This window comes from Calypte anna, chromosome 1, assembly GCF_003957555.1.
Source record: "Calypte anna isolate BGI_N300 chromosome 1, bCalAnn1_v1.p, whole genome shotgun sequence".
NCBI lineage: Eukaryota > Metazoa > Chordata > Aves > Apodiformes > Trochilidae > Calypte > Calypte anna.
Window position 1 is genome coordinate 74,053,297 of NC_044244.1, and position 15,614 is coordinate 74,068,910.

A 15,614-nucleotide genomic window follows, 5' to 3' on the forward strand; every position below is an offset into this window, starting at 1 on the left:
TTAGACATAGTCATGTTTAGTTCCAGTGGGGTCTCTGTAATACCCAATGATTAACAGAATAAGCGGGCATTTACCCTCATAGAGTTTTTATTAAATACTGGTTCGCATCTCTTCCTCTTGCACAGAATAGGATGGATTTTTATTTTTTTTTTAACTTCCAGGATACTTTCAGAAGGAGAACCATAAGCCCTTGATTTCTGAAATCTGATGTCTCTTATGCAAACACAGAGATGAACACGTGTTCTTTGTGGTGCACGTACAGCAGACCTGATGTTGCCAGGGAACAAAGGGCCCAATGGCATGTGATGGATGTAAAGGAGATTTGACACATGGGAGACACCACCAAGCTGGATGCACACAAGGACAGCACAACAGCATCAAGCCATCTCCAAAGGTATGGGAACCTTCCCAGCAGCACTGATTCCCATGTGCTTGGTATGCAGATTGAGAGACATCAGCCAGCTAGCAGTGAGATCCCCCACTCCAGCCTGTCTGCCATTAAAAAAAAAAGCATTAAAGTCCCTTAAAGAAATGCATTTCAGCCCTGAATTTCTGCTGTAGCAACAGCAGGTGCCCAGGGAAACCCAAATGCCCGGTAAAATCCAAATGCCCAGTGACTCTCAGCAGTCCTTGGGGACAGCTTGCCCCTTGATTGTGTCTTTAAAGGGCACAAGAGACAAGGAGAAAAGTGGGGTGGAAAGGCAACTCATTGAGGCAAACACAGAGGTGGTAAACTGAAGACATTGAGTTGTGATGCTGAGGGAGAAACAGACTTCCTCATCGGCTTTGGACAGGTTACTTCACCTCCTTATTACTCTCTTCTGAGTTCCAGCCTGGACTATAAGTATCCAGGAACTTTCTCAAAAGATGGGAAAGGGCAGATATCATTATTTGCCCATTCATATATGCAGTATCTAAAAAGCCATTAAAATGTTTTTTCCTGGCTTCTCCATAGAAGAACACTATACTCTCAATATTGCAAGGCCCCATATGATTTCCCATATGGAAATCTATGCTTACTAGGCTCACACCTCCCAGGCAATGGTGTCTGTACTAAGATATATTGTTCAAAATTATTCAATAACACCAGGGAAGGAAGGTGGAGAACAATAGTGCAAACCTATTAAGCTATCACTGCATTCTTTTTGGTTTTCACAAGTTGTCATAAATATTTTTTGACCCAAAGTATATCAACATCCAGGTATACAAAATTGGATTTTGAAAACCAAATTCAAGCTACAGAGTACTGTAAAAAAAAAACAAACCAAAAAACCAAAAACCCAAGAAAAAAAAAACCAAAAACCACAAAACAAATGAAACAACAACAACAAAAAACCAAACAAAAAACCCACACAACTCTGGATTTATTCAACTATTCTGCTTTCTATGCCCACATAAATTATGATAGTTTTATGATAATCTGCTTCATTGGGATGTTTTGTATAGTCTTTAAGCAAGCTTCTAACTAACTACTCTACGTTGTATGCCTTGCACTAACAATGCTAAGGACCAAGTGACAAATTTAAGGAGAACTTTTGACACATTTTTGCAATACTAAGACTAAAGAGGGTCCATTGTTCATAAATTACTTCATAGCTGTGTCTTCTTGTTGTTCGTTTTCTAAAATAGGAAGAGTAGCAGGAATTTTTTCTCCTGCAATAGCAATAGGAGGTTTAACTTCTAAATGAGAAACATTATCTTACCAGAGAGCTGAGTCTTCTCATTTTCATTTATATAGGAGATTGATTAACACTTAGCTAATTGGCACATGCAAATAAGGATTAGTTGAATTTGTTTTACCTCACAACCATAATTTAAATACTTATTATGATTTAAATCTTTTATTATTTTTTTAAGGTAATCATCTGCCTGTTGTCAAAAATAAAACAGCAAAATATATTGCTAATTGTATCCTACGTATGTCTCAGAAAATAGTTAATTAACTTTACTAAAAAATAAGCATAAAATAAACAAAGCAAGCAAATAGAGAAGAAGCATACAGGAGTAGGGTCAAATAACTCGAAGATAAGTACAGATGCAATCATATTTCTGGTCATGAAGATTTCTGTCAGAAAACATCTGCAACTTAGCTAGAAATAGGTAAGGTGGCAGACTGTCTTCTGAATGCCCACACTAGATGGAAAATATGCAACAATTTCTCCAGCAGTAATATAAAATAATATCTCTGGAATGTTTGGACTCCTACCCACCCTTTCTCTTTTATTCTAGTAAGACATATTTCAAGGAGCAGTTTAGGATCAACTGTATCATGGGATGGAGCAGGGTGGTTGTTTTTAGGGTATTTTTGGGTTTCGCTGTTTTTTGGGCTTTGGGGCTTTTTTGTTGTTGTTTGAGTGAGAACAGGTGGTGAGATGCAGGTGTTCAGCAAGCCAAGATTACAGGCACAGAGATCTCACAGCAGCAATGGTGTGTGAATCAGCTCATTTTATGACAGTGCAGACAACGCAGCCTGAGACAGAAATTGTTCCAAATAAACCTTTTTTTCTCTCTGCCTACACTGTTACTTGAGGAGGGGAGGCTGGAGAGGTTCACATGGATACAAATAATTAATTTTAGTACTTCTCACATAACCAAGGTAGCTAAACTATGTACGTGATACTAAAAAGACTTCAACTTTTATTAGCAGCTTCCAAGATCTATCCTAAATCTATCATATGAATTAAAACTATTTTAGTCGAGCTTTTCATTAGGTGGTCATAAAGTACCAAGCAAACAGACCCAAGAGATTACAAGGCATCATTTTGAACAAAGAACAACCACAGTAAGTCTACAGTGACCAGTAAAACAGCAGATAAGTGTAAAATACAGCCTAGATTACACCGTTTTAATGTTTCTGTGATATGTACTTATTATTGTTCCAATTTTTCACAGAACCGTTCCTACAACAGATGCATCCAAAGCCCATGAGTTGGTTGTGTCAGTTTAGCCACCAGTCAGCAAGTTGTGACATTAATGAAACAATTATGGGACTTGACTGATTTTTTTTTTTTTTTTTACTAGCAGATTTCAATCTCAAGAATCCAGCCCCAGGCATGCTGGTCTTCACTAATAAAATTGCATTCACCACCTATCAGTGCACACACTGCACAACATCTAGCAGGCCTTCCAACACACAAAGCAGAAACACCTTTCTCTTGTTCTACAGCCAGGGTTAATTTGTCACCCTCTCTGCTTTGAGATGGGAACTTCTCATAAAACTAAGAGATAGCACTATTTGGATGCTCTCTGGGTTTTTGTCCACCTTCTCTGCTTTGTATCTTGCGTTTGTCTGGATATCTTGGTTATTTTTCTCTTTAATATGTAGCCATTTAGTGCAAAGAGAGAAACTGGATTACTGTTTCCTATTTCATTTGAAATTGGCGATCCACAGCTAGTGGTAAGTCTCTTTTCCTTACTTTCCTCTTAAGGCCCAGAAGGGATATCATCAGGTTGGCCCCCTGTCAGGTTGGACTCTATGAGGACTGTATGCAGGCAGATGCCTAAGCCTTAGTCTGAGATGTATTCAGAGGAATTACTCTGGCTATAGCCACGAAGATTTTACCCACCTGTTTCTCTATATCCCAGGTAGAGTTTCTGTTGCATACACCTGTCTTCTAATGCTCAAACTGTTGGTATGTCATTAGGGTACCCAAAATACTTTTACAACACTAGGCTTAAACAAGACACTGGCAAGATCATTAACTTGAAGTTGGTATTATATCCAAGTACATTGTTCACCTCTTGAAATCTAACTTCAAAAAACAAAGCCAGATGACCTAATTGTGCTTCCCAAAACATTTTCTGTATTCCCTCCAAAGTTGTGTTTCTCTCCCAGATTTCAGCAGGATCATTGCCTACAATGCTATTACAGCAGTTTGAAGGGACCTTAATCATGTCATAAGATGAAAGTGCTGTCTCTAAACAATAAAATACTGAAACTGGAATACATGGTCTAGAGCAGGGACTACTACTAGCAGAGTTACTAGGTCAGTCACCAGGCAGAACACAGCAGAACAATCCTTAGTTTCTGCTATTTTAATATCCTTCTCTGTCAAGCCCAGAGTAAACCACACTTAACAGCATCCAGAGATGGATCTGGGAGAATTGCATTGATCCTATGCAGCACTTCTTTGGTGTAGAGGTCCAATAGGGCTTTTAAGGGGCTCATTTCTGAAGCCAGTTCCATTTAGATAAAGGAGAACACCTGTTATCAACCTCTGAAAAGCAATGCATGCAGACTGGATGGCAGAGCAGAAGCAAATCCTCAAGTTCTGAGAACGAGTTACCTTGGCTTGTATCCTGTGGCGTGCTGAGAAAAGCTGCCCACAGAGCTGCACACATGGTGTCCTACTGCATAAACATGAGTTCATCAGTGATGAGTAGGAATAGAGGAAAAGGAACATACATGTGAGTGATAGGAAGTCAGAGGTGTTCCCAACTTCTACAAGGAATCAACGTTAGTTGAATCAACATTGCCGAAGTTAAAATCACCAAGTTACAAGCACATAGGTCACAATCTAGTAAGCTCCATATTGAATAACTTGAAAGGGATGCCAGGAATGCAGAAAGAGGTATGTGCATTCTTCATTAAAGTCTAAAATAATTTAAAAGCTTTAACAAAAATGTCAATGTGTAGCAAGAAATATGAACTTATATAATACTGTGGCGTTTTGCTTGCCAGATAGTTGGCATGCCAAATTTCTATTACTTCATGCTTTTCTAAGTGTTCTTACATGACTACAATAACTCAGCATGATTGAGAAAGCCATAATTTTTTCCCTGTTTAATTTTCACTTTCCACTTTATTCTACAACTGCTATCACACACAGATATATTTGGTTACAATACTGAAACTATAATGACATACATTAAGAATGCTTGTTTTCATATATCTAGACTAAGCTCATCATAAAGGATTTGAAAACTTAAGCACTCATTTAATCAAATATCTCATAATTCTATACCACTAACTTCATTATACATAATCTTATATAAACCCTTGTGTCCCTATAGGCCTTGAAAACTAAACATGGAATCAACCATCTTTTTGGGGATCCAGCTCCACAAGAACCACAGGTTCACCAACACCTATTACCACATCCAAGAGTTTTCAGAGGAGCCAACCTGAACATTTTTGATTATTACTACAAGAATTTTATAATTAAATGAATGTCCTTTCCTGTACCATATATAAAAATCTGAGCCACTTGAACCTTAAGACTTGACAAATAGTAGACAGAACTATACTAAGATTTAAGAAAGATGTTCCATAATGCCAAAGATTTATTTGTGAACTACCTTTGATCTAGGATAAAAGAATATAACAAGGACGCTTTCTTGTTTTTCAAAAGCCACATAGAGGTATCTGCAATTCTGTAGCATGTATCAGACAGCAAGTATGGCACACAGAATTATCCTACCCATTTACAAACACCCACTGCATTTTTAACTGCATTTTATTTGTGTGTTGCAATGCCTGACTTGAAATTTTTCCTTGTCTTGAAGAAAATATGACCCTTGAGCTCGCAGAGTAGCAAAACCAACTAAAAAAATACTCTGTCCTGGAAGGCAGAATTGTCTAACCATAAATATTTGTGGTACAGACACCAAACTCCCAGTGGTTACCAGGATGATCGCTTGATAAGTCATACTCTTTAAACCTGGTCATAATTTATGTCTGTTTTTCTGGGAACCTGAATCCTGTGGCTCCATTTTAGCTCTCATTAACTGCTATAAATTAAATGAATAAATGGATAGTTAAGTAACTGGCTAGAAAACCATTGGGGCCACTAACCAGATACCAGGGTTTGTAACCTTTCCTAAGCCACTGGGAATATGATATTAAATAACATATTTAATATCTCCTGGTTGTTAGATATTTATTCAGCTTTAAAACAGTAGTATTCTGAAGGCTGTCAGCAAGCCGAAAAAACACAGCCAGAGCCAGCTGCATTCAATCCACATTTAAAAAATATACATAACTAAATTCAATTGATTTTTCAAATATTTTTAATCTCCCTTCCGAGGTATATCAGATAATTGGATATTGTATTTTTGTTTTTTTAAGAGGGAATACAGTACATGCACCTTGATAGCCTGATACAGAAATAATTATCGGCTGAATTTTGCTTTTCCAACTTTCAACAAGAAAAGACTGGAGACTAAGAAGGCAGAAATTCCTGTTGGCAGCACTTTTAGTTACTAGTAGAGGGGAGGACATGGGCTAGCAATTTCAGAACCCATCGGGGAGGGGTGTGCAGGCTGACCCCAACCTATGGGTGCATCCTTCCCCCACCACTGGGAGCTGGTGGGACATGAGCTGCCTCTGTCTGGAGGAGGCAGTGAGTGCACTGGCTGAGCGTGCCCATGGGACACAAGGCTCGTTGTCTATAACCATCACAGAAGATTTCAATGTACCAGGCAGTGCATGGAACTTGGGCACACCAGGAAAACTTATGGTACTTCATGCAGACTACACAGTTTCTGACCTAGCCTGTTCAGCTCTCATCTTTGGATGAAACTCTTGTTCAGCAAATAATCCCCCTGGCTTCAATGAGACCACTCACAACAAAACAGCAAACAGTGAGAGGCTGCAGAAAGATCTAGGATTTTATGGGGAAGAGTTCAAGCTTGCTTACTTGAACAACTGCATAAATAACAATTATCCATAAATGGCATGAAAGGATGAAAAAGCCTAATGGAAACAGACATCTAACTTCATTTTTTTTCTCAGTAAAAAAAAATATATTTCTCCTTGTATAGCTCTATGACTTCACTCCAAAAAAAGGTTGTTGGCACAAATATGCTACAAATATCACCATTGCCTACTGCACCTTTAATAAACTCATTAGTTATAGTAATCTAACTCACTACATATGCGTGTGTAGTAATAAATATAATATTCCCTGATCCACCCTACACCATTTAATCCTACCAATTCAGGTCCCATCCCATTAGCATTCATAAGATCCCCTGCAAAGGGTGATAATCCTCACCTGCACAGCTAACACATCTTGACCAGTATGACCTCTCATTTTAAAGAGTACTATACTTGATGAAAAGAAAAAAACAATCATACAGAAATAAAAGATCACTAGCTATAAAAAGTTTCTATAGAAAAATACTCACCCAAAATAAAAATTATATCTATACACATTATACACTTTGTGTCACTGACTGAACTGGTGCATAGACCATACTGCATTGAGAGAGCTGTTTAAAAATCTGAGCATGTTTTAAAACCATATTTTTCAAATTTGCTCTGGCTGAAGATATCTGTGACAAATTTCAAGTCAGAAAAATTTTCCAAAGCTGAGATATCACCTCATAAAACAGAGAGGAACAATGGAAGGAACAAAAACACCTCACCCACACAGCTATGGCAGAACTAGACTTGAACTGAACCACTCAAACAACCCAACCCACCCCACCCACCACCACATGGTCACAAAGATTTAATGCTACTCCAGAACCACACACCACAGAAGACCAGAGAAGAGGCTGAAGATCTATCTTCTCCTAAGATGCTGGAATACAGATTTCTCCCTAGGAGACTCACATGAAATTTCTGAATCTGAAAGCCAAATTAAATTCTCTTCATGGGAAGTCATGTGCTCAAATTATACTTCATCAGCCCTCTGTACCTTTTAGTGTTATGTACAAGAAAATTAAAATTTGTTCTACCAGCACTTCCGTAAGAAAAATGTGGGAGGAGATCTATCTGTACACAGAAGGGAGGTGCCAGTGCTTAAAAGTCCTAGAGATGCAAACCCAGAATTAAACTTCAGCTGCTTCACCGTGACATATTTTAAGAGGGGACCACAAGTCAACTCTACCACTATTGACATACCTGTATCAGAAATACAGGGCAACTCCATTAAATCCAAGGAAATTGTACAAACTTGACACAAACTTGGTCTGTAGCCTACCAAAAAAAAGCTGCCCAGATGTAAATTCTGTTTTGTCTTTTAAAAGTCTTTTTAGTTCAAGTGACTTGCAGGCTTCTGCCACAAAGAAATAAGGAGAATCCAAGTAATGTGCTAAAACACGATCACTAGAAAGAAGAAGTGTGAACATAAAATTAACTTTCCTAAGGGAAAATAGTCTTTTGGGAAAAAATGGATGAGTTTTGTATTAGTGATTTTGGCAAGAAGTCACAACTATGTCATTTTCTGGAGAGAGTAGTAAGAAAGAGAAAAAAGTCTCACTTTATGAAAATGCAGCATATCAGCAAGCCACTCTCTGTGGTTTTTTAATATGAAGGAAGTTGCAAGGATGGATTTGGATCTCAGCACTATCAACCACCCACGTACTTTGTGGGCTGCTCTGGATTCATGGTGCTGAGAGAGGAGACTGAACTCAGAGATCTCTTCTCCTGTTTCCACTCAGCTCACCAATAGATGTGCTGCTGGTGTTTCTGCTTTTACTTTGAAAGACAGTGACACCTCTTTCACTTCCAGTCCTCTCTCCTCATTGTTATTCTTCAACACACAGAATGTTTCTTGCCCAGTGAAGGTATGTATCTATGCGTGAAATTATGTCTAGTATGCAGCAACAAGCATATTATCTTAAGAAAACATCAAACATTGATTTCCAGGTTCTGTACTTCAGCCTCCCTACTGCTGTCAAGCCCAAATGTTAATGAAGCATCAGGTAGGCCTACCTGAAATTCTGGGTTCAATTAAAAATACCATTTTTTCTTTTCTTTTCTCTTGTTCTTTGACTGAAAAGGCTGACAATTGTGAGCTGGAACAGGGCTAGAAAACCACTCCAAGGAAAACCAAAAAGGTAAAGTGTATCTTGTAGGTCCTGGACACCAAACTTGGAATTGTTGAACCAGGCTAGCATACCTCTGCATAGTTACATCTGGTTAGCATTTATTTAATTTTAAAATTTAATTACACTTTTTTTTTTTTTAACCATCCTAATGTAAACATTCCCCTAGAAACTGTGAAGACCACGACTACAGCCTCGAAGAATATACATGTGAGACCATCTACAAGACAGCTGCAAAGCTGAGGAAACGTTGCTTGTGAGAGCTGCTAAAAAGCTGCTTAAAAAGGGGACGATTTGCAGTTCACAAGAGCAGCAGTTTGTTGATCCTGCATACTTATGAGCTATGACACATTTTCCTGTGCCAGTAGATTTCCATACAAGACAGATGTGCGTATGTAAATAGTTAATAGATCATGTCCTTTCTATAAAGGCAGCTCATCTGACAATAATAAACAAAAACGTGCAAACGCAGCAGATGAGAAAATGGCTGAAGATAGTCCAATTTACATTAAAGACAGATGTTCTGACCTTAATCGTATTGCTTTCCTAAGGCCCATTTTTTTTCTTTTCTGCTATCAAGTATACCTGCACATTTTACACAAAGTGAAAAAAGCCCAAGGAAACAAACTTGGTAGTACCTTTTATTTCTTGTGTGTGGAACAAAAAGGTGACTGTAAGGGACTCAGCAGACTTTCAGCTAAATGCTTCGAAGTTGTCAGTTTGAATACGAAGACAAAGACAACACTACCACAAAGATACATTTTGCATGTTCATTTCAGTGGGGAATTTTATTCTACTTATTTGTATTACCCTCTTCCTTTACACAACCGCAGGCTTTGATTTGCAAAAACCCTCAAACTCTTGCCCCTGACAAGAAAGGAAACATTTCATTCCAGACATACTTGGGGAGCTGGAAGACAGGAAATAAATCACCGGTTTCGCAATACATTTGCATTTCAGCAAAATAACATAGTTGGGTAGCTTTTTTTTGGTCCAGTCACTCCTTCTAAACATTATCATTTCCTATCGTTCCTGCCACTAGAGGAGAAGAGGCACAGAGAGGAGGCAAGCACTCCTATGTTCCCATGAAAAGCCACTCGTGGGAAGCCCTGAAGCCGGGAGTGCGGCATATGTTGAGCACTACCCCTCTTCCCCCCTCTCCCTGGCAAGCATCCTCCCTTGCGAAAGCCGCAGCACCGAAGCTGGAGAGCGATCGGGCCGAGCAGCTGCTCCCTCCCGGTGGCACCGTTCCCGGGCAGGAGCTGCTTCCCCTGCCTTGCCCTGCCCCTCATTTCCCTCACTCACAACACTGAGCCCAGCCTGGCTCCTGGGCGACCTGCTGCTGGAGCCCTCTCATCTATCTTTCTTCCCGGGAAGCTGGAAAGCCTACAGAACTTCCCCTCCTGCTTTCTCTAAGTCTCTTTCTGAACGTGGCTTCTCGTGGGTTTTTTGTTTTGTTAAGTTTTTTTTTTGTTGTTGTTATTTTTGGTTGGTTGGTTTTGTTTGGGGTTTTTGGGGCGGGCTGAGTTTTTTTGTTTATTTTTTTAATCCCTTCCCTCACTCGCATCACTCTGCCAGCAGTAGCTGTGAGTGAAACCTGTCTCTACACACCAAAACTGTTCTATATTCACAGGGACAATTCTCCCCCACCCAAAAAACCAACCAAGCAACCAAAAAACCCACCACTAACCAAAACAAACAAACAAACAAACAAACAAACAAAAATTCCAAAAACCACCAAAAAACAAAACACCAAACCCTCCCCCAAAAAACCAAAACCATTTTCAGGGTACATATTACATATTACAAAAGAAGTCATGTTCCTCTGTACACAGAAATTACACCTCAGACACAAACAGAATCAAAGGTCAGAGGCCTGTTGTCTGAACATTTGTTTTCAGATGAAGAAACAATAGAAGCTTGTTTATATTCCTGAATTTATAGCATAGTCCATGCCCCTGGACTGGGGAAATTGGTGATCTCCAAGAGTCAGTGAATCCTATGGACACCACTCCTATTTTGCCCCTATCTAGAATAAGCTGACTGCATAGGAACTCAGCTGTATTCTGAAGGGCATCCTACATGCATTGTAATTTTACTTTTTTTTGCGTGTATCACATTTCCTACAAAGCTGGGTTTGCTGATTTTGTTTGGTGGGTTTTTTTTTCCCCTGGGGAAGTCAAAGAATGCTATAAAAAGTTTCAACTTTCACTTCTTTAACTCAGTCTGGTTAGCAGAAATTAATGTTATCTCAGTACATGGTGTGATTAAGTCTGAAACATCTTTTCAGATAACAATAGTTTATCATTTCAGACTTTAATAACAGCTGAGTGAGCCTAAAGCAAAAAAAAATCATCATCATAACTGACAAGAAAATGATCCGGAACCATCTTAGACCAATATCTTAATAAGTAAAATAAAACTTTTCCCCTCTCATTTTAGAAACAGAGATATAAAATGAGTCATATCCTCATGAAAGATGAAGATCTTCATTGGAAGAAGGAAGGGAAGAGCTGAGGCAAGTAGTTGCACTAACTTTTTTTCAAATAAACTTCCAGGCAGCCTAACCTACATCTGTTCTGTAAATGGGAGAAAACTGAAGTGCAAGTTCTGGTCTCTAGCATGGGTTTCACATCTGGAATGGAATGGACTGCCCGGTGAGGTGGTAGATTCTCCGTCCCTGGAGATATTTAAAAAAAGACTGGATGTGGCACTCAGTGCCATGGTCTAGCAACCGCAACGGTGGTTCAAGGGTTGGACTCGATGATCTCTGAGGTCCCTTCCAACCCAGCCGATTCTATGATTCTATGATTCTATCTGATATCAAAGACCAGACCACACACAATTTCACAGGCACTGGCAGGGGTCCACATGAGCCCACGCATTTCTGATAGGGGACAAGTATTTCTTGACCTAAACCAGGAGCAAGCTTTAAATTTGGTGTAAATATGCAGAACAAACTTGGATGTGCTAAGTGCTTCTTTAAAGGTTCCGAAGATAGGAAAATCTGTAAATTAGAATTAGGGGGGAAAAAATACCTGCTTTGCAAATGATGGTTGGTAGAAGTGCAAGAACATCAGAAAAGTGTGGTAGCAATACAGTCTCCTTGGCCAGGATCTTCTGAGTGGAGAAGCAGCAAAAAAATATTTCATCTATTGCATTTTTCCTGGTAAACTTCTTTCCTTTAGCAGAACTTTACAGGTCTGCTGCTTTTTCCAGCTGCAGAACCCCTCCTCCAAAAAAACCCCATTACTTTTACCACTTTTTAACTCCTTTAATAAAACAGCCTTACAGACTGTAGTCTTCACATCACTCATGTTTTTGGTTTGGTTTATTGTGGCTTGTTTTGTTTTGTTTTTTAAATCCCTGATGAAGCCCTATGGCATATTTTCTATTGGCCAAGGAAGAATCCATACGAAACATGCAGTTACATAAATTGTGGTCAAAGACTTCCTGACATTGAGATCTATGAGACAGTAGAATATTCTCCCAAAGGAAGTGGAGGAGACTACAACATGTGAGACCTTTAAACCATGTACTAGCAGAAAAATGGCAGATGTTAACTCTGTACTAACTAAAGGACTATTGCTTGTAGTAGCTACTCCCAGAATTTGAAGTTCGTCATGGTTACCCTCAATAGAGAGGCCAATTAAACACTGTAAAATCCAACAAAAGACCATATAAATCTATTTGCATGGTTTCCTCAGTCTTTAATAGGTTTTTTCAGTGCAGGAACCAGATGTACTTTTATTGAACAGGGACCTTAAATATGGTGTAATCCATATGGTCAAAATAACTAGGGGACCATAATAATTATAGGATATTTCTCTTTATGACATAGAAGCAAAAGTTAACCACAAATGTAATTTACAAGCTATTATTTTTCATGTATGAAATAAGCTACACAGTAAGTGGCAGTGGGACTGCACTGACTGAAAAAGAAAACTATGTTTCAGGAAAAAAAGACCTTGAGTATTACCATAGCTGCATTCTGGTATCTCCCATCTGAATAGCAAGGAAGAGACCCCCCTCCAAGCACAGATCCATTTCCCATCCAAAGGAAGGGAAAGAAATCCTCACCTCCCAGCATCATCTCTCCCAGAGGCTGGGCCTTTAGGAATCACTGTGTTATGTTGGAGATCTGCAGCCCAAACACTTCCAGGTTTCAGCTGAAGGATTAGAAACTCCTGACCACATCCAGTAAAGCCACACGTGGAGCTGCAATCCTGGGCTGTTCAGAGAGTCCTGAAAACTTAGCCTCATGCTCACATCATCAGAGCAGAGACAGTGTTCAGGGTTTTCATTCTCTCACATATTTAATAAAAGCTATTCCCAGTCACATTGGCTTTGCTTCTTCCCCAGAATCTTTTCCTTACAGCTGCCCCAAATAGATGTTTCCAGAAAAAGAAAAAAAGCTTTCAACCCTGACTGCCAGTCAGTGCTCTCTAGGTTGTTATTAATCATCACACAAAGGACTGTTTGGGTAAATACTGCCTATGATTTTCTCACTCGCTCCAGTTAACATGGCTTTTTATGAAAACTCTTCTAATACAAAGTTTGTCATCCAAAAGTAACAGAACAAAATTTCAGTCTAACTGCACCATTTTTTTCCTTTGAAACAGACCAGAGCATAGTGTAAGAGCATATTTAGTACTAGACTAAGGGTAGCAAGTGCTGAGATTAAATATAGAGAGTTTCAACATTTCAAAATGTTTCAACATTTCAAATCCCATGAATTTCTTCATGGGATATCTATATACTTAGCATGAAATTTTCACACGCTTCCCAAGATCTGCTACAATTCACAAAGCTTTTCAGTTTGCTTTTCAAATTACCTCTACATACTTTTAGGTTTGGTGTTGGTTTGATTTTTCGTTTTCATGTAATTCCACAGCAGAGGATATGCTCTTATCATATCAGAGATGTCCCTTCAAGTCGTCTTCAGGAAAAGTACATCTGAAAGTCATTTCACAACTTTCAATGAATTCAGGTTTCTCATCTGTATTATAAACAAGATCCTACAGTATCTCAGGGTGTTTTCTTCAAGAGTTTCTCTTCTGTCATGCCATTCTCTTAGTCTGAATAAGGTTCCTCTATACAAATGGACATGCTTTTGTAAAAGATTTGTATATTTTGGCAGAAGAATGGTTGCAAATCACCTTTTCTCATACACGCTTGTGCCTGTATGAATGCATATCTATTATTTCTAGGTGCACTTTGGGGCAGAAGTACAAGTGAAGTATTTGGAAGAAGAGGGGAGGAAGAGCTCCTTAAGTAGCTCACTCACATTGGCTGACCTGAGTGGCAGATGACAGCTCAGGTAGCCAGATTAGCCACAGCTGCAGTAAGACAAGGATAGTAAGACTACATATATAACACTGACTCTAACTACTTCTGAGGTCTTTTACCCATGCAAAAATTTTGATTAAGTTTCTTTTTCCTGATGCTTCCAAATTTACTCTTAGCAAGGAATTCTTTTCCTCTGCAGGAAGAAGCATTCACTGGAAACAAAGATTTTATAGTGCAAAAGTTGAAAAGAGGGAGAAAAGTTTATTACTTTACTTTAGTTTTCTTAAATCAAATTACTGAATTAAGGTTTTTGAGAGTCCTTTGCAGTACCTAACAACTTTTTAGATGATCAGCTACTAGTGACTGTCTTCCAGTTAATAAGCACCAATCTCTTCCAAAACCCTTAAAGTACATATAGTTCTCATGAAAGGGAATAAACTGTGTAAACTATGCCCCTCTATTTAACCACAGAGGAGAGGTGATGGGCATAGTAACTAGGACACAGCTCTGCAGGTGCACTTTGGTCTCTTTCTGGCAGCCTGTCCCCAGCCCTTTTTCACACCTTGAGTAATGTGTTCAGTTCTGGGCCCCTCAGTTCAAGAAGGATATTGAGGTCCTTGAACAGGTCCAAAGGAGGGCAACCAAGCTGGTGAAGGGACTCGAACACAGATCCTATGAGGAGAGGCTGAGGGAGCTGGGGCTGTTCAGCCTGAAGAAGAGGAGGCTCAGGGGAGACCTCATTGCTCTCTACAACTACCTGAAAGGAGGATGGAGCCAGGCGGGGGTTGGTCTCTTTTCCCAGGCAACCCTCAGTAAGACAAGAGGGCATGGTCTTAAATTGTGCCGGGGGAAGTTCAGATTGGATATTAGAAAGAATTTTTTCATGGAAAGGGTGATCAGACATTGGAACGGGCTGCCTGGGGAGGTGGTGGACTCTTCGTCCCTGGAGACATTTAAAAAGCGACTCGATGTGGCACTCAGTGCCATGGTCTAGTGACTGTGGTGGTAGTTGATCAAGGGTTGGACTCGATGATCTCTGAGGTCCCTTCCAACCCAGCCTATTCTATGATTCTATGATTAAAGTAAAGCCCATGCAGACCCACTGTTGCAGAGAGTCCCGCTATTATATTTTAAGACAGAGCTACACATACAAGCTGTGCTGGCTTCCAACCAGTCCATCAGCAATGACTTTGTCACCTCAACAACTTGTCTGGCTTCAACATAAGAAAGTGCTTGCAGGTGAAAGGCTCTGTAGTCCATCACCCATCACACACCACCTGCTCCTGCCAACATCCATATATTAATTGCATAGCATCCACAAACATGAGCTTGCTTCTTTGTCACCATTCAAAATCAATTCTGCGAAGAGCAACTAGACCTTATAAAGAACAGCTAATAATTAATTACACTCCAATAGTCTTGCAGCTAGCTCCCATACATCATAGGCTGTTGGATGCTTTTAATCAAAGTGCTTCATTATCATAAAGCAATGCATCACTTTACTTTTCTTTTTAAATAAAAGATGACATTTTTATAGCTGTAACCTTAAA